This window comes from Thalassophryne amazonica, chromosome 8 (assembly GCF_902500255.1).
Source record: "Thalassophryne amazonica chromosome 8, fThaAma1.1, whole genome shotgun sequence".
In the NCBI taxonomy this organism is placed as follows: Eukaryota; Metazoa; Chordata; class Actinopteri; order Batrachoidiformes; family Batrachoididae; genus Thalassophryne; species Thalassophryne amazonica.
Window position 1 is genome coordinate 22573020 of NC_047110.1, and position 26666 is coordinate 22599685.

At 44.8% G+C, this 26666-nt stretch overlaps 1 protein-coding gene across 2 annotated transcripts in view; it reads left to right on the top strand.

The window, feature by feature from the left end:
- Window positions 1-12657: 12657 nt before the first annotated feature.
- The window catches only part of LOC117515351 (protein inscuteable homolog), a 208059-nt gene continuing 194050 nt past the window's right edge, over window positions 12658-26666 (top strand). The window contains exon 1 of one of the 2 annotated variants that reach the window (XM_034175871.1): window positions 12658-12846. The gene's annotated coding sequence lies outside the window, so the exon portion shown is untranslated. The remainder of the gene's footprint in view (window positions 12847-26666) is intronic. The other variant, XM_034175869.1, reaches the window with a different exon arrangement.

Genomic DNA, 26666 nt, shown 5'->3' on the forward strand with positions numbered 1-26666 from the left:
AAAATTCTAAAATAATCTTCCTTAAACTCAAACTGAAAGCAAATCTCAACAACCTGATATTGTTGTGTGTTGGGGGGCTTGGCTGGACACTGTTTTGTGGTTTTTGTGTTTGTTTTCCTTCCCAGGTGATCTGGGACTGACCTCTGGGAAAATTGTGCTGCAGAAGAGTCTCTCACCTCTGTGATGATTGGTTGCACCTGTTGCATCCTCATGCGACTCTTTATCAGGATGATCTGCAACACCTGTGACATTCACGTGCAGACTAAGGACTCTCAGTTGGCGTCCATGAAGAAATGAGGAGTTGCATTTAAGCCAGCAGTGATGAGGGCTGTTTGCCGGAGAATGCAACCTTGTTACGACCTTGTATCGACCGTTGGGGACGCTGAGGGCCGCTCCAGAGTTTGACGTTACGTCTGTGAAGGAGGACTAGGGTGAGAGGCAAAAGCTGTCAGCACACGTCAGAGGTGATTATCTTTAAAGGCTTATTTGTGGATATAATGTGGTGTTTTTTGCACAGCTAAATTTGAACATTGAAGAAATTGTCTTGTTTGCTCCTCACGGCTGTGGTGTGCGGAATAATAAACCTACACAAGCCGTGAGCAGCTGTTCATCTGAATTAATTCTGAAACCTGAACTGAACGTGTTGCTGATAAGTGTGCCTTTAATAGCTTTCTGGTAATAGTATCGAATAATCTCACCTGTGTTCCCCCTCCACAGAGTACAGTTCTGGGAAAAGCCACCTGGGGGGTGTCGGCGGAAAACCTGAGTCCAGAACGTTCGGGCTCCGATCCGTTGAGGCGCTGGGAGAGCGCGCAGCCTCTTCACCCCACCAGACTTATTTATTTTGTATTGCACAGTGGAAAAAAACAAATGTGTTTCTTTTGGAACTGCTTCTGGTTATTTAGCGCTGGGTTCAGTCAGACGCTGGACCGCTCCTCGAGCCGCGTCCCACACATAGCAGATATAAATGAATTAAAAATATAAAAGCCAAGATGATGGTTGCATAAGTAATTGAACACTTTGGCATAATACCTGTAAATAATCAGTTTTATTGCCAGATTTCTTCAGACAATTCAGAGGATGGATACATGAACATTTCCAAGTCACTGAACATGTCTTGGACTTTATTTACATCAATTATGAAGAAATGCAAACTGTATGGTACTCTGTGGTAAATCTGTATGGAGTAGACAGATCTCAAAAACTGATATCCCCATCACACATAGCCAGAATCATGCAGAGTGGCGTTCGACTTATGAATCAACACAAATCCAAAAGGTGTCGGATTTCAGTTCCAAAACATTCTGACAGCCATCTGCGGAAGTCCACACAGTTGGTCAAAATTGGCCGGCGGCCCCAAGTGTGACGCACACATGTTCATAATTCTCCGAGTGCCATCGAGATGGGACACCTATCCGAGGCCAAACCATGTGTTTTCTGAGGAGCATCTAACTGCAGTTTACATATTCCGATGGTGGCAAAATGGGATCCGAAACAATTTGAGCACATACGAGGGAAACTCAAGATAGATCTGGGACAGCAAAGCCTGCCGGTATGAGCACAAAGGAACTGTATGTGGCGCACTTCATCACAATAATTATTATTGAATTATTATCATGTGCAGTGAATGTGAACAGTGGCTTATCAAACTGAAAGCTCCATGCGCTGCTGCGCTGCAAATCTCAACAGGCTGTTATATCATACAAAATGGGAGCAAAACCAAAAGTGTTGCGTTTATATTTTTGTTGAGTATATATCCACAATAGGCCGTACAGATATTTGTCCATTCCTTCCCATGGGCAATGTAAATAATGTGAACTATTGTCTCCATCATAATACGGGCAGCTGCCTCTCCATAGTGCGCAGTAACGTGTCATTACACGCATCAGGCTTTGAGCTGCATGGCTCTCACGCTCTAATAAATGTTCACCTTCTAACTCTGGAGGAGATATGACATGGAACTTGTACCAGGCTGTAACACCAGTGCTTAATTTGTAAAGTGGGAGGTCCCGGAGCGCAGAGGATGGGTGGCTCCGGTGCAGAAAAAAAATAAGGGCGGGGGGCTTGCGAACAACGCTGTGCGCCACACCGAAAATAAACTGGGCATGTATTGTAGGCCTAATAACACTAGTCACACCAAATCCGGATAGAGTACAAATTCCTGTTTAATGATGTACAGTGATCCCTCGTTTATCGCGGGAGTTACGTTCTCCGCGTTCACACGGGGCACGATGCGAGCGACTGCAGCCACAGGTTGCCATGTAATCTCTATGTAAGGACGCGTTTTGGCGCCAAACCGCGCAGCACGACGCGAGGGAAGCAACGTGAGTGAAGCAACGTGAGTGAAGTGATTTTGAGTGTTTGTAGCACGATATTGTGTCACGTCACATCGTGTTGCCCTCCTCCCCATGTTGAAAAATCTGAACTTTTCATCTCGTCGCGCCGCGATGACCAATCAGGGACTGCATATGTAGTGACGTGGAGATGTCTGGAGTTTGACTGAAGATGTGAACATGTCCTGTCTCTGGTAGCAGCCTGTGAGCAGGACTTATGTCTCTTTTGTCCTTTATTTCACAATCATGAGAGAGTTTTTGGAGCGAGCAGTAGGGGGAGCGGAGTTTCTTTTTATTTTTATTTTACGTGCGCGTGAGGGAATCATCCATGGAGATTATTTTACTTATTAACTACACAGATGTATCATAAAGCAAATGGTGACTGGTTTCTAAAGACAATTATGACAGAGTTTTTTTGGGAAAGAGCGAGGAGCAAACTCACAGCAAGCCGCGGAGTTTCTTTCTTTCTTTTTTTTTTTTTACGTCCGTGCACGAGTGAATCGTCTGTGTGGACAATATTTTATTAATTAACTACACAGATGTATAATAAAACAAATGGTGACTGGTTTCTAAACACAATTATGACAGAGTTTTTTGGGGGAAGAGCGAGCTGCAGCAAGCGGCAGAGTTTCTTTTTTTTTTAATTGTTTACATGTGCGCGCGTGAACGGGACAGTTGGTCCTCAAACTGGGTCCCGCAGAGGCGGAAGGACCGCTGAAAGTGGCCGTCATCCAGATGCAGCTCCTGCAGCAAATAATGATACTCTCTGTATTGGGAGCTTTTCACAACTCGCTCCGTGTGAGGGTCCGTCATGATGACTTGACGCCGAGCGGAATGGAAGCTCCTCCTATTTGATGATGCACTGGGGCGAATTTTCGTAGCGAAAGTCCACCCATGCAGAGCGACACACCGGGCGAAGGAGGCTCGTCCGTGGCCACTCGACCCCCGCGAATATGTAGTGTCTGATCGCGCCCGGTGTGAACGCGGCATAACCCGCGATAAATGAAATCCGCGAAGTAGCGCTATTTTTTACACTTATTATAGATGTTTTAAGGCTGTAAAACCCCTCACTACACACTTTTCTCAAACAGGCATTAACATTTTCTCAATTTTCTCTCTTGTGTAAACACTCTCTTTTTTCTTCTGTGCAAGAAGATTATAAACAGACACACACAGAACACAATGCGCGGCTCTCCCTTCACTCACTGCCTCCGGGGGTACAGATGCGGGACCCGCAAAGAATCCAAGCCCTCTCTCGGTGGCCACGGAGCTCTGCGGCTACAGTCAACATCCGGATCAAGACAGCGAGCGTAGCCTCTGGACCTGTTGCCAGATTTGGCGCAATTCCGCACACAGACAGGAGGGCGGCGGTGTGATTGGCAGTGAGAGTAATCGCAGTGATTTTTTTTTTTTTATATTTTGTTAGTCAAGAGAGGTGGCGGATCACGGATCCAGTATAAATAGCTGGCGGAGCCAACGTCAGAGGTTACGGAGCGTGCGTCCGAGGTCCCGGAGCGCGCTCCGGAGCGCGCTTCGGCTTGCTCCCCCTCAAATTAAGCCCTGTGTAACACCATTAATAAACATGCATCTTAACTTCCAACAACAGTCCAGGAGTGTTTCACCGCACAAGACGTGGACATGAAGCCAGGACAGCAGCCTGTGGTTAGAATCATCTCACCCAAAAGAAAAAAAATCATCCCATGTGATAATCCAACCATAGCAGTGTCCAGAGTTGCATTGTGCTGCTGAAGTCAGCGAAAAAGAAAAAAGAAAGTGCCCTGGAAAGGCTCCGTCTGAGGTACTGCACGGCCAACTGCCAGCAAACCTTGGACCGAAGCTGTGCAGTGGCAAGCGTGCGCGCGTGTGCATGTGCGCCCTGCGTGCGCGCTTAGTGGCCCATGCAGCATTATGCATACACACACACACACACACACACACACACACACACACACACACACACACACACACACACACACACACACACACACACACACACACACACACACACACACAGACACACACACGGCTGAGTGATAATTACAGCCTCACGTGTACCATGCACACATACATGCATGTGCGCGTGAGGAAAACAGTGCTCTGGTCTGCTATCCAGACTTTTGTAGATCAGGCAGTCTGCAGCACCTTTTATGGTAGTCTGACAGCAGTCTGTATCATCCACCTGTTGTCTACATATGCTTTGGATGCCATCATGCAGGTGTGGACGAGGTACTCCGGATTTGTTCTGACAGAGCTGGCCAAGCCTCTTTTCCTCCTGACTGTGTCGGATTATGGCAACATTTGCTGTGTCAGGCATGCTTCTGGCAAATTCTGGCTATGTGTGACGGGGGCTTGAGTGACTATGCAAGAAGAGTGAGGAAAGCCACCAAGACACCCAGACAAACCAGAAGAAGTTATAGAACTGTCTAGCTGTGCTTGGAGAAATTTTGTATCCAGTTATACAGCTTCATGATGAAGTGGTCTAGAAGAGGATGTTCTTAAAAACAAGACTTGAAAGTTCAGCTTCAAGTTTTGGTGAAAGTCCAGCTCTATAGCACTTCATCATGAAGCTGTATAACTGGGGATACAAAATGCAAAACATACACTGTGAACAATTTCTCCAATCACAGCCTGCTGTGGTGGCCACAAGGGAAAACAGTAAGAATCTGAAAGAACTTACTATTGTTTATTGGTTGTGTCATTCATAATTCCTTGGATTTGGACCTTGATACAGGACAATCATAGACCCAGCCAATCAGACAGTGTACCAATCAAACAGGGTACCCATTGATTCCACAATGATTAAAGAATGTGACTATAACTCTGAAATGACTGGCTCAGAATGGTGCTTGTGATGGCACCATACATGAATTCAAAGATGGGCATTAGGGTTTTTTCAGGGGGACACAAATAAAATCAATCTCATTCCATAACATTATCTTTCACAGAAACATATGTGTGGTTATCAACCACTGGGTCATGAACCAGTGCTACGTAGCCCCTCGGCAGTGGAGTCAAAGACAGCTAGCCATGACCCAATGCTATTTGTGGTCATAAAAATGGGAGCTAGCCAAAGAAAAAATGTCAAAGAGCAGAGGTAGATAGGACTAGATTGTCTGTGGTTTGGTGTTGAAGACAGGACTCCCAGGGTTCGCTAAAAGGCTTCACTACTTGAAGTGTTATACTAGCATCATTTCCAAAGCACGACAACAAAAACAAATACAGACAATGGTTAGAAAATGTGTTTATAAAGACTAACTACTAGTTATACAGTACAATATAATATACTGTACACACACACACACACACACACACATATATATATATATATTTATACAGCGAAGCAGGTTGGATAAAAAAAGGATAGTAATAATGATCCAAATGATTCTGGAAATGCTGGAGAGAAGAGACACTGGCTTGCTCAGGCAGATGGTGGAGTCAGTTACCCTTGACCAGATAGCAGAAGTAACAGAACCAGGACCATATGGCTGTTACGGAGCAGACAGGAGACTGGAATGCTGGAAAGAAAAGAGACAAACGAGGTTGGAACCAGGAGGCCGAAAATGTGAGCAGAAACACAACTAGACAGAGAAGGATTGAGGCCAGGTCCCACTTAAGCAATGCTGAGTTTCTGGTGAGTGTGATGAGGCAGGACCAGGGTTTAAGTACAGGTGGAACTGATGAAGAACAGGTGAGTCCAATCAGCTCCATAGTGCAGCTGCCTGGAACATAAGGAAGGGAGGAGATGAGAGCAGAAATCCAAGGCAGCACCACAGCGGTACCTTAAAATCCTAAAGTATGATTTATGTTTCTACAACTCTGTAACTCCATGGCCATGTAATCATGTAGACGTGCATGTGACCCTTTTAAAGTTGTCTGTCGCGTTGGTGGGTGTCTTAATGTAATGTACCGCAGGAACAGTGGCTTTTTCAGGATCAATTTGTCCCTCAGTGAGTGCCACTTCTTTATACAATCATCAACCTCCAAACCAACGTTACAGTACACTCCATGAATTGCGGGTCATTTGAGCATCTCTGTAGTTTTGTAAGTTGGTCATATTTGCAGACTTTTCTACCAAACGTTACTCTATTTGATCCATGATCAAAATGTAATTGGCGTGTGCACTGCAAAAACTTTTAATGTATGATGGGAGAGGAAGGGATGAGTGACCAATGTGACCAAGCACAGCCCTTGTGGTCTGTCTTTAAAGCAGGTGTGTGTCAGTCTATGGAGAGGGTCCGTAGGGATGCAGAGGGCTCTGATGTAAAGTGTTGGTTGTCTTTGGCTCTACATACCCAGGGCTATGTGTGAAACTTAATACCATATTACAGTGCAGGAAGCAAGCAGCATTTTGTTAATAATCGCTGGCCTTGAATAAAGGACTGCCTCATTTGGGCTCCAGGTCTGAGCACAGGTTGAAGAAAAAATAAACACCTGGGCTATTAATCAAGGAAATACAGTACCTACTTTCCTCAAATCAGCGAGTGTCTCTGCTGAACTTCATTTTGTACATCTGTCACATCTGGGCACGCCCACACTGCTCTGTCTGGACAATGCAAGGGTTAATGTAAATACATTGAGATGGGACAGAAAGTTTTGTCTGATGTGAGCAGAAATCTGTAATACAAAATCCAGTGTATATGGTGTTTATCACATGGAAAACATACAAAAGTATTGGGACTTTTGCTTTTGTCTGGTGAGTGAGTGTATCTGGTTTACACGATGGTTTAGGTGAGTTTTACTGTATATACAGTAGTGTTCAGAATAATAGTAGTGCTATGTGACTAAAAAGATTAATCCAGGTTTTGAGTATATTTTTTATTGTTACATGGGAAACAAGGTGCCAGTAGATTCAGTAGATTCTCACAAATCCAACAAGACCAAGCATTCATGATATGCACACTCTTAAGGCTATGAAATTGGGCTATTAGTAAAAAAACGTAGAAAAGGGGGTGTTCACAATAATAGTATTGTGGCATTCAGTCAGTGAGTCTGTCAATTTTGTGGAACAAAGAGGTGTGAATCAGGTGTCCCCTGTTGAACATACGTTTCTCTTTGAAAGCCTGAGGAAAATGGGACGTTCAAGACATTGTTCAGAAGAACAGTGTAGTTTGATTAAAACGTTGATTGGAGAGGGGAAAACTTATACGCAGGTGCAAAAAATTATAGGCTGTTCATCTACAATGATCTCCAATGCTTTAAAATGGACAAAAAACCAGAGACGTGTGGAAGAAAATGGAAAACAACCATCAACATGGATAGAAGAATAACCAGAATGGCAAAGGCTCACCCTTTGATCAGCTCCAGGATGATCAAAGACAGTCTGTAGTTACCTGTAAGTGCTGTGACAGTTAGAAGACACCTGCGTGAAGCTAATTTATTTGCAAGAATCCCCCGCAAAGTCCCTCTGATAAATAAAAGACATGTGCAGAAGAGGTTACAATTTTCCAAAGATCACATCAACTGGCCTAAAGAGAAATGGAGGAATATTTTGTGGACTGATGAGAGTAAAACTGTTTTAGGTCCAAGGGCCGCAGACAGTTTGTGAGACGACCCCCAAACTCTGAATTCAAGCCACAGTTCACAGTGAAGACAGTGAAGCATGGTGGTGCAAGCATCATGATATGGGCATGTTTCTCCTACTATGGTGTTGGGCCTATATATCGCATACCAGGTATCATGGATCAGTTTGGATATGTCAAAATACTTGAAGAGGTCATGTTGCCTTATGCTGAAGAGGACATGCCCTTGAAATGGGTGTTTCAACAAGACAATGACCCCGAGCACACTAGGAAATGAGCAAAATCTTGGTTCCAAACCAACAAAATTAATGCCTCGCAGATGTGAAGAAATCATGAAAAACTGTGGTTATACAACTAAATACTAGTTTAGTGATTCACATGACTGCTAAAAAAGCAGTTTGAACATAATAGTTTTGAGTTTGTAGCGTCAACATTATTGTGAACACCCCCTTTTCTACTTTTTTTTACTAATAGCCCAATTTCATAGCCTTAAGAGTGTGCATATCATGAATGCTTGGTCTTGTTGGATTTGTGAGAATCTACTGTATCTCCTGGTACCTTGTTTCCCATGTAACAATAAGAAATATACTCAAAACCTGGATTAATCTTTTTAGTCACATAGCACTACTATTATTCTGAACACTACTATATATATATATATATATATATATATATATATATATATATATATATATATATATATATATATATATATATATATATATATATATATATATATATATACGAGGTCTGTGATAAAAAAAGCGGTCCTTTTTATTTTTTTCAAAAAATAAATGGATTTGATTCATATGTTTTTACGTCAGACAAGCTTGAACCCTCGTGCGCATGCGTGAGTTTTGTCATGCCTGTCGGTGACGTCATTTGCCTGTGGCCAGGCTTTGAGTGAGGTGTGGACTCCCCCTCCCGTCGGAATCTCTTTGTCTGAGAAGATGGCGCACATTGCTTTATCAAATTTTTTCAGGACCGGTGAGGGATATCCGTGTGGACACTATTCGAGAAATTCAGCTGGATTTCGGTGTAAAGTTTAACGGCTGCTGAGAGATTGTGGAGTTTCTTTCGCTTTAAGGACAGCCCACAAAGCGGATCGGCGCGGCGCCCGTCTGGCTGTTTCGAGCTGAAAACATCCTAATTTAAAGCTCTGTTCATCCAGGACGTCGTCAGAGAACAGAGAAGTTTCAGAAGAAGCCGGCATCAGGAGTTTACCCGGACATTCCACTGTTAAAGGAGATTTTTTAATGAAAGAACGTGTGGACGAATTTGCCGAGTCGGATCCGTGATGACGTGGCAAATCCGTCTGCGCCGCGACATGAAAAACACCTCCATGTTGAAAACCATTTGTAAAATTCAGGCGGCTTTTGATGACTTTCAACAAGTGAGTATCTGAGAAATTGTTTAACAGCTGGGCATGTTCCAACTTGCCCATTAAGGTTTCCAACGGAGGTGTTTTTCCTGCGGCGACCCCCCGCGGTCGGGTCCGGCCCGACATGCGAATCTGCCCACACGTTCTTTCATTACAAAATCTCCTTTAACAGTGGAATGTCTGGATAAACTCCTGATCCCGAATTCTTCTGAAAGTTCTCTGTTATCTCACGACGTCTTGGGTCCACACAGCCTGAAATTAGGAAGTTTTCAGCTTGAAACAGCGAGACGACGCCACCTCGGAGCGCAGATCGCCGTCAGGCGCCGTGGGCCGTCCTTACGGCGACAGTAAAACTCCAAAATCTCTCATCAGCTGTTAAAATTTTCACCGAAAACCAGCTGAATTTATCGAATGGTGTCCACTCAGTTGTGCCTTACAGTTTTGAAAAAAATTTTGATCAAACAAAGCAGCAGTCTCTGAGCCATTCCTAAACAATGAAAAAATCGACGAGAGGGTGGGCGACTCCTCACTCAAAGACTGTCCACAGGTGAATGACGTAACCGACAGGCGTGAAAAAACTCTCGCATGCCCACGAGGGTTCAAGCATGTCTGATGTAATCACACGTGATTCAAATCCATATAGTTTTTGAAAAAAATAATAAGGTCCGTTACTTTTCTCACAGACCTCGTATATATATATATATATATATATATATATATATATATATATATATATATATATATATATATATATATATATATATATATATATATATATATATATATATATGAGTGTGTGTTTAGGAATGTTACTTTATTGATAAATTGTATGTATGCACATGCATGTACCCATTTATATTGTTATTATATTTCTATTCAAATACATATTCTGCATTGAATAAGTACTTTTGAAAAATATATTTTATTATAGAAAGTAGTAAATAATATAAATACATCTAATGAGTTAATTAATAATTGGAGCTGAAGTATATCATGTTGATCGTGGACAGGAGGTGACCTTTTTGAATATGTAAAGTAGAAGAAGGGGTAGAATTTGATAAGCATTCTTGCTTCTTCCTGCTCCTTCTCAAAACACATTTCTTCTTCTTTTTAAAATTTTGATTATGATTAAGTGATGTACTTTGTGTTATGTGCAGACGCAGGTTGAGCAGCTGACCAACGTCTGACCGAACCCAGCGCTAAATAACCAGAAAGCGGTTCCAAAAACAAAACAATTTTATTTCCCCTCCTGTGCAATACTTGGTGTACAACATAAATATTTGGTTTGTCTGGCGGAGTGAAGGACGGCGCGCTCTCCAGCGCCCAAATGGATCGAAGCCTGGCGCTTCTGGACTCAGATTCACTGCCAAACACCCCCCAGGTGGACACGACAAACTGACTTTGTGAAGGATAGAAAAGGTGAGGTAAGTCAACAGAGCTACAGCAAATATCCTTCAGAGGCACACAATATCAGCAACACATTCAGGTCTGAATTTAAGCTTTATGTAAATGAGCAGCTTCTCACAACAGGTGGAGGATCATCAGTCCGTACGCCACGGCAGTGAGAAGCAAACTGCACAATTCTCATCAATGTTCAAATATACTGCGTAACAAAATGCCAAATTACTATTAACGATCATTCAGACAATAATCACCTCTGATGTGTGCTGACAGCATGTGTCCCTCACCCGTCCTCCTTCACAGGCACGATGTGTCAAACCCTGGCGCGGTCCTCAGCGTCTCACAAACGAACGTCACAAGGTCGAGTTCCCGGCAATTCTGCTTGAATCACTCATGGCTTAAATGCAGAATGCCATCTCATTATCTGCTTCAGCTGAAAGTCTTTAAGTTTGCACGTGAACATCCTCCACAGGTGCAGCTAATAATGCTGATGAGGGTGAAGGACTCTTCTGCCAGCACCTTCTCCACAGACAAAAACCAGTTTGCATAGTACCTGGAGAGCAAAGAAAAGAAAACAACACAAAAACATCCAGCCAAACCCCCAACACACAACACTCTGTGCTTTATCTTTTATGTATTGCAGTTTATTATGTTTGTTGATTGTTTGAAAGCACCTTGGGTCAACTGTTTGTTGTGATTTGGCGCTATATAAAATTGATTGATTGATTGATTGATTTCAGCCAAATAAACGTCATCTAATTGACTAAAAAATGGTTTTAATTATTCAAAGACACCTGCATCAATTCAACAAGAGGTAGCTACATTAAAAAAATAGCCTCTTGCAAATTGATAAAAAGCTTGCAAATGCAAAGAATACAAATTTAGCCTGCAGCACATGCAACCTGCACAGCACACGCTGTTGTTGCGTTGAGGGAATGAAGATGATCTTCCTTCGCTTCAATGCACTTTTTCTGTTTTTTCCTCTCTGTCTGCTTACACTTATTTTATGAAAGAGCGCACGGGGCGTGTTCATGTGAAAACACTTCATTTGCTGTTGATATAATGAGCTCTTGATGAGGATTACCTTCACTCAGAGCAATGTGGTCCTCTGGCGCGCCGACTGAATGAACACTTGGTAGGAAATGAGGCAGAATTTTGAGGAAATTAGCTGTTTGCCTCTGATTTAAACTAAAGCTAATATTTAATGACTTGATATAGTGCAACAGGCGCCAGTGTGCGCACAAGAGTACACGTGGAGCCACCTTCAGGCGATCTCATAGCAATGAGAACACGCAACAATATCAAGAGCAGCAGTGCAGACCAGCTGAGTCTGGCTTCTATAATGGGAACCAGACATTTATATTTGGATTTTCCTTCCTCGTTTTTAGCGCTCACAATTTTTACATAAGGTAGTCATTTCAAAAGGCCGATGTGAAACCAGATACCTGACGCGACTCGTGGTTCAGGTCCAGAAACAACATAAGTCCAGACCGACATCCTCTCACCTTCTCCAATCGGCTTTTTCCTTCTTCTGTGACTTCCTGGGAAGGTAAACACCATTTCAGTGTGTGTGAAATGGGATTTCATTCTGCTGCTGTAGCAGTCCCCGGGTTCATCTGGCCCACTTTTCCATCCCTCCCCTCTCGTTCTTCTCCTACGTCCCCCCACATCTGGATCCCAGCTCCTCATTTATTTATGTGGTCTGTGTTGATTTTTTTTCAAAGTCTTTTTTTTTTTTCTTAAAAAGTCCTTTACCTTGTCTTGCTGGAAGCTTCTCTTCGTCTGATGAGGTCTGCAATTACATCTCACCATAGCCGGTCACTATGCAATTACGTGCTCCACCACAGAGTCCCCCCCCCGCGCTTCAGAAAAGCACCGCTGCTTATATGGCAGACCAAAATAGAATAGTTTCATGTCTGTTTGGATGGCGGCCCAGCTGAAACTATGCTCTGCTGCTTACTGACAGTGGGATGTGGGCTGTTTCTCCCCAAGAAAAACCTTTAAGGCCATGCACGTTTAGACTATGAGCAGTTTGACTCTGGCAGGCTATGGTCATGGTTGGCCCAGCTGTGCTCCAAGGCGAGATATACTGGGACTAAGTTCAGGTCAGAAGGAGACAGGGAAGGATAACAGGCAGAATAACAAGACAAGAGCTACAAACTCTGATTATGAATCCTCTTGGGAACACTTTCAGTGGCTGACTGAGAAATGGGTAAGTTCATCCTGCAATTCATCTACCCCACCGCTGAGTGGATGGTACAGCATTCTTTGAACCTTTTGACTAATCTTCAAGAAAAGTTATGACTTAATAAGAAGCTTACACGAGACATCTTCAAAAAAACTTTATTGGGTATTATAGTAATCTGGTGGTCTGTTTCAGAAAGGTGCAAGGTGTCTGTAGTGGGAGGCTGCTATGTTTAAAAAGGTGCACATGTAACTGGTATAAAGGTACACAATAAAATCACCAGTGTAAAACTAACACTGACAACATTAAATTAACACTGCCAGTGTACGTATGGTCCCACTCTGCCATATTTTTATGTATAAAGACATCCCCCTTATACATTAGTGTTTTGTTTTTGGATACATTAAGGGTAAAACTAAGCGGCAAATGAAGTCAGTTTTTCCTATCAAAAGTAAATTTTGTGGATGTCAGTGTCTTTGTATTTATTTCTCACAACAAAGGAAAGGTGGCCCAAAAAATGTTATTAGTTAGAAGACTGCCCCGTCCAACTGATGAGTATGTGTTATGTCTTCTCCAAACTATCAGCTATTTGATAACATGACTCATATGTGTCACATGCACCCGGGTCACAGTCAATCAGTCTAGAAAGTGAGTTACTAAGCCCCAGTAGGGGTTAGGGTTAGGGTTAGGGTTATCAAGTGGATGACAAATATTACTTGTTGAAGCTTATACATTTATTTTTCCATGAATTATTTCTATAATTTATGTATATAAACAACTGTTTTCATGTTTGAACAGAAATTATGACAACTGTATTTGTAATAGGTTCTAAAGGACTTATATCACTATATGAGGTCTGTCAATAAAGTATAGGTCCTTTTTATTTTTTTCAAAAACTATATGGATTTCATTCATATGTTTTTACGTCAGACATGCTTGAACCCTCGTGCGCATGCATGAGTTTTTCCACGCCTGTCGGTGACGTCATTCGCCTGTGAGCACTCCTTGTGGGAGGAGTCGTCCAGCCCCTCGTCGGAATTCCTTTGTCTGAGAAGTTGCTGAGAGACTGGCACTTTGTTTGATCAAAATTTTTTCTAAACCTGTGAGGCACATCGAAGTGGACACGGTTCGAAAAATTAAGCTGGTTTTCGGTGAAAACTTTAACGGCTGATGAGAGATTTTGAGGTGATACTGTCGCTTTAAGGACTTCCCACACAGTGGGACATCACGCAGCGCTCCCAGGTGCCGTCGTCAGCCTGTTTCAAGCTGAAAACCTCCACATTTCAGGGTCTATTGATCCAGGACGTCGTGAGAGAACAGAGAAGTTTCAGAAGAAGTCGGTTTCAGCATTTTATCCGGATATTCCACTGTTAAAGGAGATTTTTTTAATGAAAGACGTGCAGACAGATTGCAGCGTCGGCTCGCAGCCGCCGCGACGCTCCACCACAGGAAAAACACCTCTGTTGGAAGCCTTAAGGACAAGTTGGAACATGCCCAACTGTTAAACAATTTCTCAGATACTCACTCCACTGAAAGCCATCAAAAGCCGCCTGGATTTTACAAATGGTTATCAACATGGAGGTGTTTTTCCTGTGCCCCCGCACCGCGCCGGCTGCGTCCCGACACGTGGACCCGTCTGCACGTCTTTCATTAAAAAAATCTCCTTTAACAGTGGAATATCCGGATAAAATGCTGAAACCGACTTCTTCTGAAACTTCTCTGTTCTCTCACGACGTCCTGGATCAATAGAGCCTGAAATGTGGAGGTTTTCAGCTTGACACAGGCTGACGACGGCGCCTGGGAGCGCTGAGCGACGTCCCACTGCGTGGGAAGTCCTTAAAGCGACAGTATCACCTCAAAATCTCTCATCAGCCGTTAAAATTTTCACTGAAAACCAGCTTAATTTTTCGAACCATGTCCACTTCGATGTGTCTCACAGGTTTAGAAAAAATTTTGATCAAACAAAGCGCCAGTCTCTCAGCAACTTCTCAGACAAAGGAATTCCCACGAGGGGCTGGACGACTCCTCCCACAAGGAGTGCTCACAGGCGGATGACGTCACCGACAGGCGTGGAAAAACTCACGCATGCGCACGAGGGTTCAAGCATGTCTGACGTAAAAACATATGAATGAAATCCATATAGTTTTTGAAAAAAATAAAAAGGACCTATACTTTATTGACAGCCCTCGTATAAGACACTCACACATTACATAGCTGATTTGCTGGATTATAGTTTGTATATGCATCAGCATATATTTCATAATTTTGAAGAAATCTTTATAATCGTGTCTTTCATTATATTCTAAGTTGATTCACTGTGTCCAGGGCACAGTGAATCAAAAATTTTAAAATCGATTTTAAACACCAGTAAATTACACTTGTGGAGACATAAATAACACAGCCTTATAAACAACAACTTGCTGTATTAAATCCACAACAGAATGACCTAAACCTGTGCATAATGTGTTTTTGCTGCCACAATACAACATTTCTGATCCACTGTGCCCCGGCTTCCCCTACAGATTTCTTAGCCAAAACTGAAATGTGCTTTTGATTGTCATAGAAATATTTTACATACATTTTTAGATCTTAGCTGTAGCTTTGGAAATTTGTGCCAGATAACAGGCAAGAACAAGATCAGATGCTAAATGTGCATAACGAGGCATGATTTATTCACAATGTTTGTTGATTAAATCAAAGACCCAAGTCAATAATCACAAACTGAACCAACAGAAGGACCTATTCAAAATGAAATACTGGATAACCGAGGTTGGATACAATTACCATGTAGATGTGGTGTCATGTCATGGCAACATATTGGTGCATCTCGTTAAATGGTAAATGGACTGCATTTATATAGCGCTTTTCCATCTGCATCAGACGCTCAAAGCAGTTTATAAATTATGCCTCACATTCACCCCGATGTGATGCTGCTGCCATGCAAGGTGCCCACTACACACTGGGAGCAACTAGGGGATTAAGGACCTTGCCCAAGAGCCCTTAGTGATTTTCCGGTCAGGCTGGGATTTGAACCGAGGATCCTCTGGTCTCAAGCCCAACGCTTAATCACTCGACCATCACCTCCCCTCATTGATGTCTTTGTGGTTTTGTGACAGCATCTTGCTGACATGGTGACTTAATGGTTAGCACTGTTGCCTCACAGGAAGAAGGATGTGGGTTTGCTTCCCACCAGAGCCTTTATATGTGGAGTTTGCATGTTCTCCCCGTGTTCACGTGGGTTCCATCCAGGATCTCCAGCTTCCTTTCAGTTCCAAAGACATGCAGGTGTGGTGAACTGGTTACTGTAGCTGTGTGTGCGCGAATGTGTTTGTTTGTCTACAAGTGGCCCTGTGATAGGCTGACATCCTGCCTAGGATGTAGCCCACTTCATGCCCTATGACTGCTGTGATAGGATCCAGCACACCCCCCCGTGAACATTAATTGGAGTAAGCAGGTATGGAAAATGAATGAATGAACAAATCTTGAAGATCCCAATATGCTGCTTAAAAACTTACAAGATGCAGTAAACAAGACAGTGGACATTTTACCTTTTCAGGTGCAGCCAGCACCATCAGATGATGTTCATAAACACTGTCTACATTTTGTCATGATAAATATACAGAACAATATTTATTTATTGAAGGTTTAGGTACACTTTCCATCGAGGCCTTGTTGATGTCACTGTATGTTGTTGGATGTTGCAGTGGCAATATAATGTATTTAGAACATTTTGTATTGATGTCATGACAATTCATGGTGATTCCTGTCATTTTATCAGGTTTAGATGAATGACATTGTGCTACTTTTGTAATGGTGTTTGTCTTAGATGGTAGGTAATAATTCTAATTTGTTGTAGTTTATGTTATTGACACCTTTGTGGTGTCAAATCTAGCACTTAATCCCGTCCTTGCTGGGGAGGCCGAGATTTCATTGTCAGTGTAAACAAGCGTTTGTAGCAACTTGGTTGCAACATTGCGTCGTTATGGAGGTGAGTTCAACCAAAATATGTATTTAGGTGTTTAACTAAGATAATCATGAGTCTTTAATATGAGTTTTATTTTTTTTAAAAAAGCATGATGCTGTTAGGGTTGTGTGTCAGGAACCGGTTCTTTTCGGGTATCATTAAGAAATGATTCAATCCACTGACATCAATAACCTTTTTGCTTAACAATTCCCTTATCGGTCCTTCAGAGTGGCCATTGTTTTTGGGGGTGTTTGTCAGGAAAATGATAATTTCTCTACATTGATTACAGACCCGGCAGCGGGTTTGTAATCAAGCGTTTCTGCAGCTTGCTTTGAACTTTGAACCAATGAAGCAGTGCTTCGATCTTTGATCTGCTGCTTCGTTGATTCTTTGTTTTATTTCACTTTATCTTAATTTTTCCCCACTAAAACCCTAAAGAGCATATGTCTGTGAGTAATATTTATCTTTTTTATGTTAAACCGACCTGTGGTGTAAATGTTGCTTTATGCAGAGACAAGAGAATGAGACTAACATCGTTTTCATATTGTGGTGTGAATGCAACCACTTTAGCATACAACATGGTGACTTTTCCCCATAAGTGTGTTCGCTTTGTACTATAAAAGCAGTGCATGGTAATATGGGTGCATTTGGTGCGTGCGCCCACTTGAACAATCACTGCCATCCATATAATGTTTGTTTTTGGACACTGATTTGTGTTCTGTTCCTGAAAATATTTTTTGTTCTGAGTCACGCTGACGTTGAACACCACATGGACGCAACTGTTTGGAGAAGCTGATCTGATGTGTGTGGGAGTGATGGCAGTTGAGACTATGGAATTATTACAGTGAGGCTGACAGTAATGATGAAGACACAGCGAGCACATGTCTCCAGGACAGGCGTCTGTGTGTGATGTGCCATAATGGAAGGCCTGTGGGTGTACTGTGCGTATTTGCGAGAAAAAGAGACAATTAGACATGAAATGTAGGATTGTATTTGCACATTTGTGCATGGGTGTTCTTGAATAGCTGTGTGTGAACACATATATAGTACACTGAGCAAAACACAACCACAGGCCTGGCGCCAGAAAAAAAATATTAAGGGGGCGATGAGTTTATCACAGGGGGCGGGGGGTCGCCTGCCCCCCCCCCCCCCCCCAAAAAAGTGCGCACCGGAGGGTACCTGCCTCTGAGCGTGCGTAATGAATTGGGTGCGTTCCTAGAAAGCTTGTGTATTTAGGCTACACCGTTGTAAGAGACTGACTAAGAGTAAAGAGTGATGACAGTATTTTTTAATTATTATTTGAACGTATAGACCCTCGGTCAAGTGATCTCCTGCTTACCACAAAACCAAACAAACAACTGATATGAGAAACGACACGAGACACTAGATTAACCCCACATACAGCCCTCCATCACAAGCGCAAACACAGTGCAATTGGGCATGACAGTCACACAACGGGTCAAAGATAAACCTTTCATGTAGATGTACAGTGGTCCCTTGTTTATCGCAGGAGTTACGTTCTAAAAATAGCCCGCAATAGGCGAAATTCGCGAAGTAGACAGCGTTATTTTTTACAATTATTATAGACGTTTTAAGGCTGTAAAACCCCTCACTACACACTATATACACTTTTCTCAAACAGGCATTAACATTTTCTCACTTTTCTCTCGTGTGTAAACACTCTCAAAGTTCAAACCTTAGTAGAAAAATGAGACCAACCTGTTTTCAGGCCCAAACATTTGTTTGAGAAATAAAAATAGAACGTTTTCCTATAAATAATTATGATGGCTTTAGAACTAACAAATTTAATTTTAACGATCAACCTACGAGGTTGGACACATAAGAAATTATTAATAGTGACTGACCAGTATTTCACTGTTCCTCTGATCGCGCCTCTTCGTCCTGGCGCCGTGCCACTGTCGCGCCTTTTTCCACTCACACCTCGCTGCAGGTGTCTTTTTCTGAGTGCAGAACACAGTTATGGGTAGTTGTTGGTGCTCTTTTTTCTTCTGGGCGAGAAGATTCTTATAAATAGACACGCAGAACACAATGCGCGTGCTTTCCCTTCGCGGTGCTGCAACAGGTGTCCCGTCATCTCAACAGAACACCAGCCTGCTTGATGAGGACGCAGAGCACAGTGCGCTGTAAAAAGAAAAAAAAAAAGCATGCAAAATTGGACAAAAAAAAATCAGCGAAACTGCGAGGCGCTATATTTTCCAGTATTTCGTTTTCTTTCTTTTTTCTTTTTCTTTTTGATAACTCTCACATCCGAGGGGACAAGGTTGATGACGGGAGGGGCGTCGCCCCCAAACGCCCCCTCGTGGCGCCGGGTCCGCACAACCATAATATGTCAATTGTCAGATGATTCTATTTAGATTGGGATTCTGTATGAACAGATAATTCATGAGCTGTACTTCTGTCTTTCTTTCTTTTTTTGCTTTACAGTGACCACAATTTACTACTTCTGTCTTTTTTTATCTACTGCTTCCTGGCAAATCCTTTTGGTATTTGCAAAATGAATAAAAAAATCAAGTTGTATATGGTATACCTACTTACATAATCTTGACACAAATTCAAGAGATGGAATGGTCATAGCACTTTTCCAGCTATATCAGAAGCTCAAAGTGCTTTACAATGATGCCCCACTTTCACCCATTCACACACACACACACACACACACACACACACACACACACACACACACACACACACACACACACACACACACACACACACACACACACATACACCAATGTCAGGGTGCTGCTCTGCAAGGTGCTCACTACACAGCGGGAGCAACATGAAGAGCAAAATGTGTAAGGCCCAAATACTGAGAGCACAGAACATTATATGAACAATGAATGTACTATTTAAATGTGAGACAGTCATGTTACTGGTAATGATGTTTAATTGAAGCTTGATGACTTGATGGTGTGTTGGAAATGGGGAAACAAATGGATATTGTTTTGTCTGTTAAAATTTTTTTTTTCCTGTTATAAAGAGCAGAGAATACACAAATTATCATCCTTCCGTTCCTAGTTGTTCTTGAACCATGCCCATGGATGTAAACAAGGTATTAATGAACTGACATGAGCGCATCAATTCATTCAAATCATGAACACATCAGTCAGCCACACAGAGGGTCCGTCCACACATCCAACTGTCTCTGGCCAATGGAAGGACACCGCATCACCATCATCATCGTCATGTGGACTATAACTCGTTTGGTGGACATGGAATTTGCCTCACCAGCTGGGCATTCACATGATCATAGAGATGTTGAGACATGATGTTTTGCATAGCACAATATGTGTTCTCCAACTGTGAGTAGCAATGACACAGCAGTCAGCTACAACATGATGATTGTATTGCCTCACAGGTGACACGCCCACTTGTCCAGATCAGCAAAGCACTCACACACTCACATGAATGGGCTCACAGCTCCAGGATGCAGGGCAAATGAGCTGCCCACACTGGTCTGTCTGTTAGGCTGTCAGTCAGGCTGTCACATGACGGATGGACCGTGTGGATGTTGCAGTCGTGTGTCACATGAGGTGCAGCGGGCCGGGAAGCTGTGAGCTGTTTTTATTTTTCACCATGTCACGAGAGCCTGCAGACGCATGTTCATCATGGTGGCATGTTGAGAGGTGATGTTCTTCATGGCATGATATGTGTTCTCCATCTGTAAGCTCCAATGACACAGCCATCAGCTGCAACATGATGATCACCTTGGTGAACTTCATATGTGATTGTCTGATGGCTTCGGTGCGCCGCGTATGCTAGCATGATCTAATTGCCTCAGTGCGTGCAACTGAGCTATGTCATGTGACATGGCTGTCCGGTTGGATATTGCGCTGGTGCTGTGACATGCAGCTGGAGCAGCCAGGTTTTTATTTTATCTATGTTGTGGTGGCGTGGGTAGGCTGCTGACCTGTGATTCCACCTCCAGCGGGACATGTTGGATATGCCATGATGTGTGTTCCACAGCTGTCAGCTGTTCCATCATGGACATGACAGATATCCAGATGTGTGTACTGCACTGGACAGTGATCGCACTGCACTCCGGCTACCGTTTGAGCCTTGAGCACCTCAGCCGCACCTCGACAATGTTGGATCGTGGTATGGTGTGTGTGTGGGGGGGTGGGGACTACATACTTGCATGCCATTTGTGTTGCTCTGGGTGGGTGGGGGGTACATGGCACAATCATACTCCACTTGTGTTACTCGGGGGTGGACACGACACACTGACCACCCTTTGAGCTTTCGCCACCTGGACTGCTGCTCAAAAAGTGTTGTTCTACGCTTTACATTCATTCTGGCGGTGCGAATGGCCCTGCATTTTCTAAGTGCCCCAAGAGTGGTGCTGGATGTCCATGGGTGCCACCTGGACTCTGGCCAAGAGCAAGTCAAATGGGTACTTGCCACCATTCACCCTCATTTGGCCGCTGGTGTGAAGGCTGGTTTCATAGCACCATTCGGTCAGGGTCAACGTGGACGATGATTTTGTGCAGCCCTTCAGCCGTGACCGATTTGTCTAATCTGCGTACAACATGCCGTGCGAATGTAGAATGCATGTGCTGTGGCTGAATGGTTGTGGTGACTGCGTACGAGGCATTTCAGGCGGCTCTGAATTTTTATGAGTGCCATTCGAATCGTCCTTTGTGCACCACTCGGCCTCAATTGTGTTATGTGTGAAGGGGCCATTAAATTTAATGCTCTGCCTCCATCTACCCTCCTCATATATCTGGAGTTGGGACCGGTGTGAGGATCTCACCACTCCTCATGCCTTCACTGCACCTTCACTGCGCATGCTTCATTTTGGAGCGTCAGCGATTCACTAATTATCACCTCGTTTCTGCTTCTTACCAAGCAGAGCAGCCAAATCACACAATATCGTTCTTCATTGTCTTTCACTTTGTACCAGACTGCGTAACAGGATCTATTGGTTCATCTGTTTGTTTGTGGTCATTGAAAGAGTCAGTCATTTTTATTTATTCAATTTCTGTATTTGTTTACTCCAGTAAAGTGTCACGGAGGACTGGAGGCTATCCCAGCAGTCATAGGGTGAGAGGTGGGGTACACCCTGAACACGACGCCAGCCTATCACAGGGTTACATGTAGACAAACAAACACATTCATGCTCTCGCTCACACCTACGGGTAATTTAGAGTCAGCAACTCACCAAACCTACATGTGTTTAGAAGTAGGAGGACGTCTGAGCACCCAGAGGGAACCCACATTAACAAGGGCACAATGTACAAACTCCAGACAGAAAGGTGCGAGCCCAGGACCTTCTTGCTGTGAGGCAACAGTGCTAAGCCACCATACCGCTGTAAACTGTTTTTAATTTTTTAACTTACCAGCAGCAACACTGTAGTCTGTTACGTCAACCCTTTATGAGAAGCTCTCCAAGGACTTCTCAGATGCTTAAATGCTGGAAAATGTCATTGATCTTAAGTTGTTTTATAAGTGATGAACCTTTGTAGAAAGTTCAAATTTCAAAATTTCAAATCAAAATGTATTCATTTATATAGCGCTAAATCACGAAAAGTCACTTCACAAACATCATTTAAATGGCAGAATAAAATGAAATAAAGATTAAAAACACAACAAAAAATTAAAAACATAAGTAAAAGGAATAAAATACATAAAAGGAATAAAAGAAGACACACAATCGTATAAAATGCTAATGATAAAACAGGGAAAAAAAGTGTGTCTTCAATCTAGCCTTAAAAGTCTCCACAGAGTCTGATTGTCGGATCTACGTAGGCAGATCATTCCACAGACCTGGGGCGTGGTGGGAAAAGGTTCTGTAACCCGATGACTTTTTATTCACCTTAGGGACAAACAGTAGGTCTGCACCCTGTGAATGAAGGGCCTGAGCCGGTACATAGGGCTCAATCAGGCCGGCCAGGTAGGGGGGTGCCAGTCCGTGAATCAAATCAATTTTATTTATATAGCGCCAAATCACAACAAACAGTTGCCCCAAGGCGCCTTATATTGTAAGGCAAGGCCATACAATAATTACGGAAAAACCCCAACGGTCAAAACGACCCCCTGTGAGCAAGCACTTGGCAACAGTGGGAAGTGAACAATTTTATAGGTCAATAATAACACTTTAAAATCCGATCTCAGAGACCGGAAGCCAGTGACGGGACGCTAGAACCGGCATAATTGTTGTGTGGGCCGCCAGAAGAGGAGGTACTGCTGGCCCACCACCAGAGGGCGCCCTGCCTGGAGTGCGGGCTCCAGGCACCAGAGGGCGCAGCCGCCTCACAGGAGCAGCTAGGGTGACAGCTGTCACTCATCACCTGCAACAGCTGTTACCAATCAGCAGGGGTACATCAGCAGGACGATGTCTCCACCTCTTTGCAGAGATATCGTTCTACCTGGAAGGTAATATTCTCAGCTGACTGCTTGACAGTAACCTTTGTGACTTTTGTGAGTGATAACAGACCTTTTTTCCAACGAGAGGTGGAGGTAGCTTTCCTGCCGTGTGGATTACTGGGTGCAAACGCGCCCACCTTTAATTGTGTTTTTGTTCCTCGCCAGCAGTACCAGGTCCGACACGCGGAGGCAGTGGCCACCTGGGAGTTCGGGACTTGGCGGCTCCAGTATTCCCGGGGTCTGGTGGCGGAGGAAATCGTGTGGTTCCGGTTCTGCTTTGAACAGGTGTCTCCTATCTTCGAGCCTGCCCACACGACACCTTTGTGGATTGATTCTGATCTATTGTTGTAATCTGTTGTATTTGTTGTGCACATTCACAACAGTAAAGTGTTGTTATTTGACCTACTCCATTGTCCGTTCCTTTGCGCCCCCTGTTGTGGGTCCGTGTACCGACACTTTCCCAACAATAATGTGGTCAAACCTTCTGCTTCGTGTCAGAAGTCTGGCAGCAGCATTTTGAACCAGTTGAAGACCCCTGATGCTGAAGAACAGGGCGCACAGGCGTCTGCAGGAGGAATGATCGGTGAGTTGCAGCGGATCCTCACCGCTTTCACGGCTCGGTTGGATTTAATGACCGAGCAGAACGTCCTCCTTAACCGCAGGGTGGAGGCTCTCGCCGCGCAGGTGGAAGCGCGCCCTCAGGGCGCTGCTGCGGCTCTCCCTCCTGTCGATCCTGTGCGTAACAGTGACGTTCCACAGGTTGTTCAACGACCCCTCCCACCTTCCCCGGAAGCATACATAAGCCCTCCAGAGCCGTACGGGGGTTGTGTGGAGACGTGCGCGGACTTTCTTATGCAGTGTTCGCTCGTCTTCGCACAACGTCCCGTCATGTACGCGACTGATGCTAGTAAGATAGCTTATGTCATTAATCTGCTTCGCGGCAAGGCACGCGCTTGGGCTACAGCGCTCTGGGAGCAAAATTCACGGCTCCTTCTGATATATGATGGGTTTGTGAGGGAGTTCAGAACAGTGTTCGATCACCCAAATAGAGGAGAGACCGCTTCAGCCGTGCTGCTGTCAATGAGACAGGGGCGCCGGAGCGCAGCTGTTTATGCAGTCGACTTCCGTATCGCGGCTGCGAGGTCCGGCTGGAATAACACTGCCCTCCGCGCCGCCTTCGTAAACGGACTGTCGTTGGTCCTGAAGGAGCTCCTGGTGGCCAAGGACGAACCGCGGGATTTAGACGGGCTTATTGATCTCGTTATATGATTAGACAATCGGTTAGAGGAACGCCGTCGGGAGCGAGGCGAAGGACGTGAGCGGATACGCGCCGCCCCTCTCCCTTCCGGGTTCGAAAAGGGGCCGCCCTCCCCACGCTCCACAGCCGCAGCGCTTTGTGGGGCAACAGCTCCCCCTGGTGACGTTGTTAGGGAAACGCACAGGGCCAAAATGGGGAGGCTGATCCGTGGAGAGTGTTTTCTCTGCAGCTCAACAGAGCACACACAGAGAGACTGCCCCAAACGGCCAAAACGTCAACACTCACCCTTAGAGACTGGGCTAAGGGGGGGTCAAGACATTCAAGTGAGACACACACAAATTGCCACACGACTCCCAGTCACAATCCTGAGCGGGGATTTAACCCTTCAAGCCCGAGCACTGGTGGACACGGGGTCAGAAGGGAATCTGCTAGACATCAGATGGGCAAAGGAGGTAGGGCTCCCTCTGGTGGCGCTTCCTTCGCCATTGCAGGTGCGGGCACTAGATGGCACCCTCCTCCCTTTACTCACACACAAGACACAACCAGTAACTCTGGTGGTGTCTGGAAACCACCGGGAGGAGATTGAGTTTTTTGTAACTTCTTCTACCTCCCGCGTGATTTTGGGCATCCCATGGATGTTAAAGCACAATCCCCGGATCGATTGGCCGTCTGGGGTGGTGGTTCAGTGGAGCGAAACCTGCCATCGGGTGTGTTTAGGATCCTCGGTTCCTCCCGGTTCCCAGGCTAAGGAGGAGGTCAAAGTCCCTCCCAATCTGACGGCAGTGCCGGTTGAGTACCACGATCTTGCTGATGTCTTCAGCAAGGATCTGGCACTCACCCTTCCCCCGCACCGTCCGTACGATTGTGCCATTGATTTGGTTCCAGGCGCTGAGTTCCCGTCCAGCAGGCTGTACAACCTCTCACGACCTGAGCGTGAATCAATGGAGACCTACATCCGGGACTCATTAGCTGCCGGGCTGATCCGGAACTCCACCTCCCCGATGGGGGCAGGTTTCTTTTTTGTGGGCAAGAAAGATGGCGGACTTCGTCCATGTATTGATTACAGGGGGCTGAATGAGATTACGGTTCGCAACCGATACCCGTTGCCATTATTAGATTCCGTGTTCACCCCCCTGCATGGAGCCAAAATCTTTACTAAGCTGGATCTTAGAAATGCGTATCACCTGGTTCGGATCCGGAAGGGAGATGAATGGAAGACGGCATTCAACACCCCATTAGGTCACTTTGAGTACCTGGTCATGCCGTTCGGCCTCACAAACGCCCCCGCGACGTTCCAAGCATTGGTTAATGATGTCTTGCGGGATTTCCTGCACCGATTCGTCTTCGTATATCTGGACGATATACTCATCTTTTCTCCGGATCCTGAGACTCATGTCCGGCATGTACGTCAGGTCCTGCAGCGGTTGTTGGAGAACCGGCTGTTTGTGAAGGGCGAGAAGTGTGAGTTTCACCGCACATCTTTGTCCTTCCTGGGGTTTATCATCTCCCCCAACTCCGTCGCTCCTGATCTGGCCAAGGTTGCGGCGGTGAGAGACTGGCCCCAACCCACTAGCCGTAGGAAGCTGCAACAGTTCCTCGGCTTTGCGAATTTCTACAGGAGGTTCATTAAGGGCTACAGTCAGGTAGTTAGCCCCCTGACAGCCCTGACCTCACCAAAAGTCCCCTTCACCTGGTCGGATCGTTGCGATGCCGCGTTCAAGGAGTTGAAACGGCGCTTCTCGTCTGCACCCGTTCTGGTGCAGCCCGATCCTAGTCGCCAGTTAGTGGTTGAAGTGGACGCCTCGGACTCAAGGATAGGAGCCGTGCTTTCCCAGAGCGGGAAGACCGATAAGGTCCTTCACCCGTGTGCCTATTTTTCCCGCAGGTTGACCCCGGCCGAACGGAACTATGACGTCGGCAATCGAGAACTCCTTGAGGTGAAAGAGGCTCTTGAAGAGTGGAGACATCTGTTGGAGGGAACGTCCGTGCCATTCACGTTTTTCACTGACCACCGGAACCTGGAGTATATCAGGACCGCCAAGCGGCTGAACCCCAGGCAAGCCCGCTGGTCACTGTTCTTCGGCCGTTTTGACTTCCGGATCACCTACCGTCCCGGGACCAAGAACCAGAGATCGGATGCCTTGTCCCGGGTACATGAAGATGAAGTCAAAGCGGAGTTGTCGGATCCACCGAAACCCATCATCCCGGAGTCCACTATCGTGGCCACCCTCACCTGGG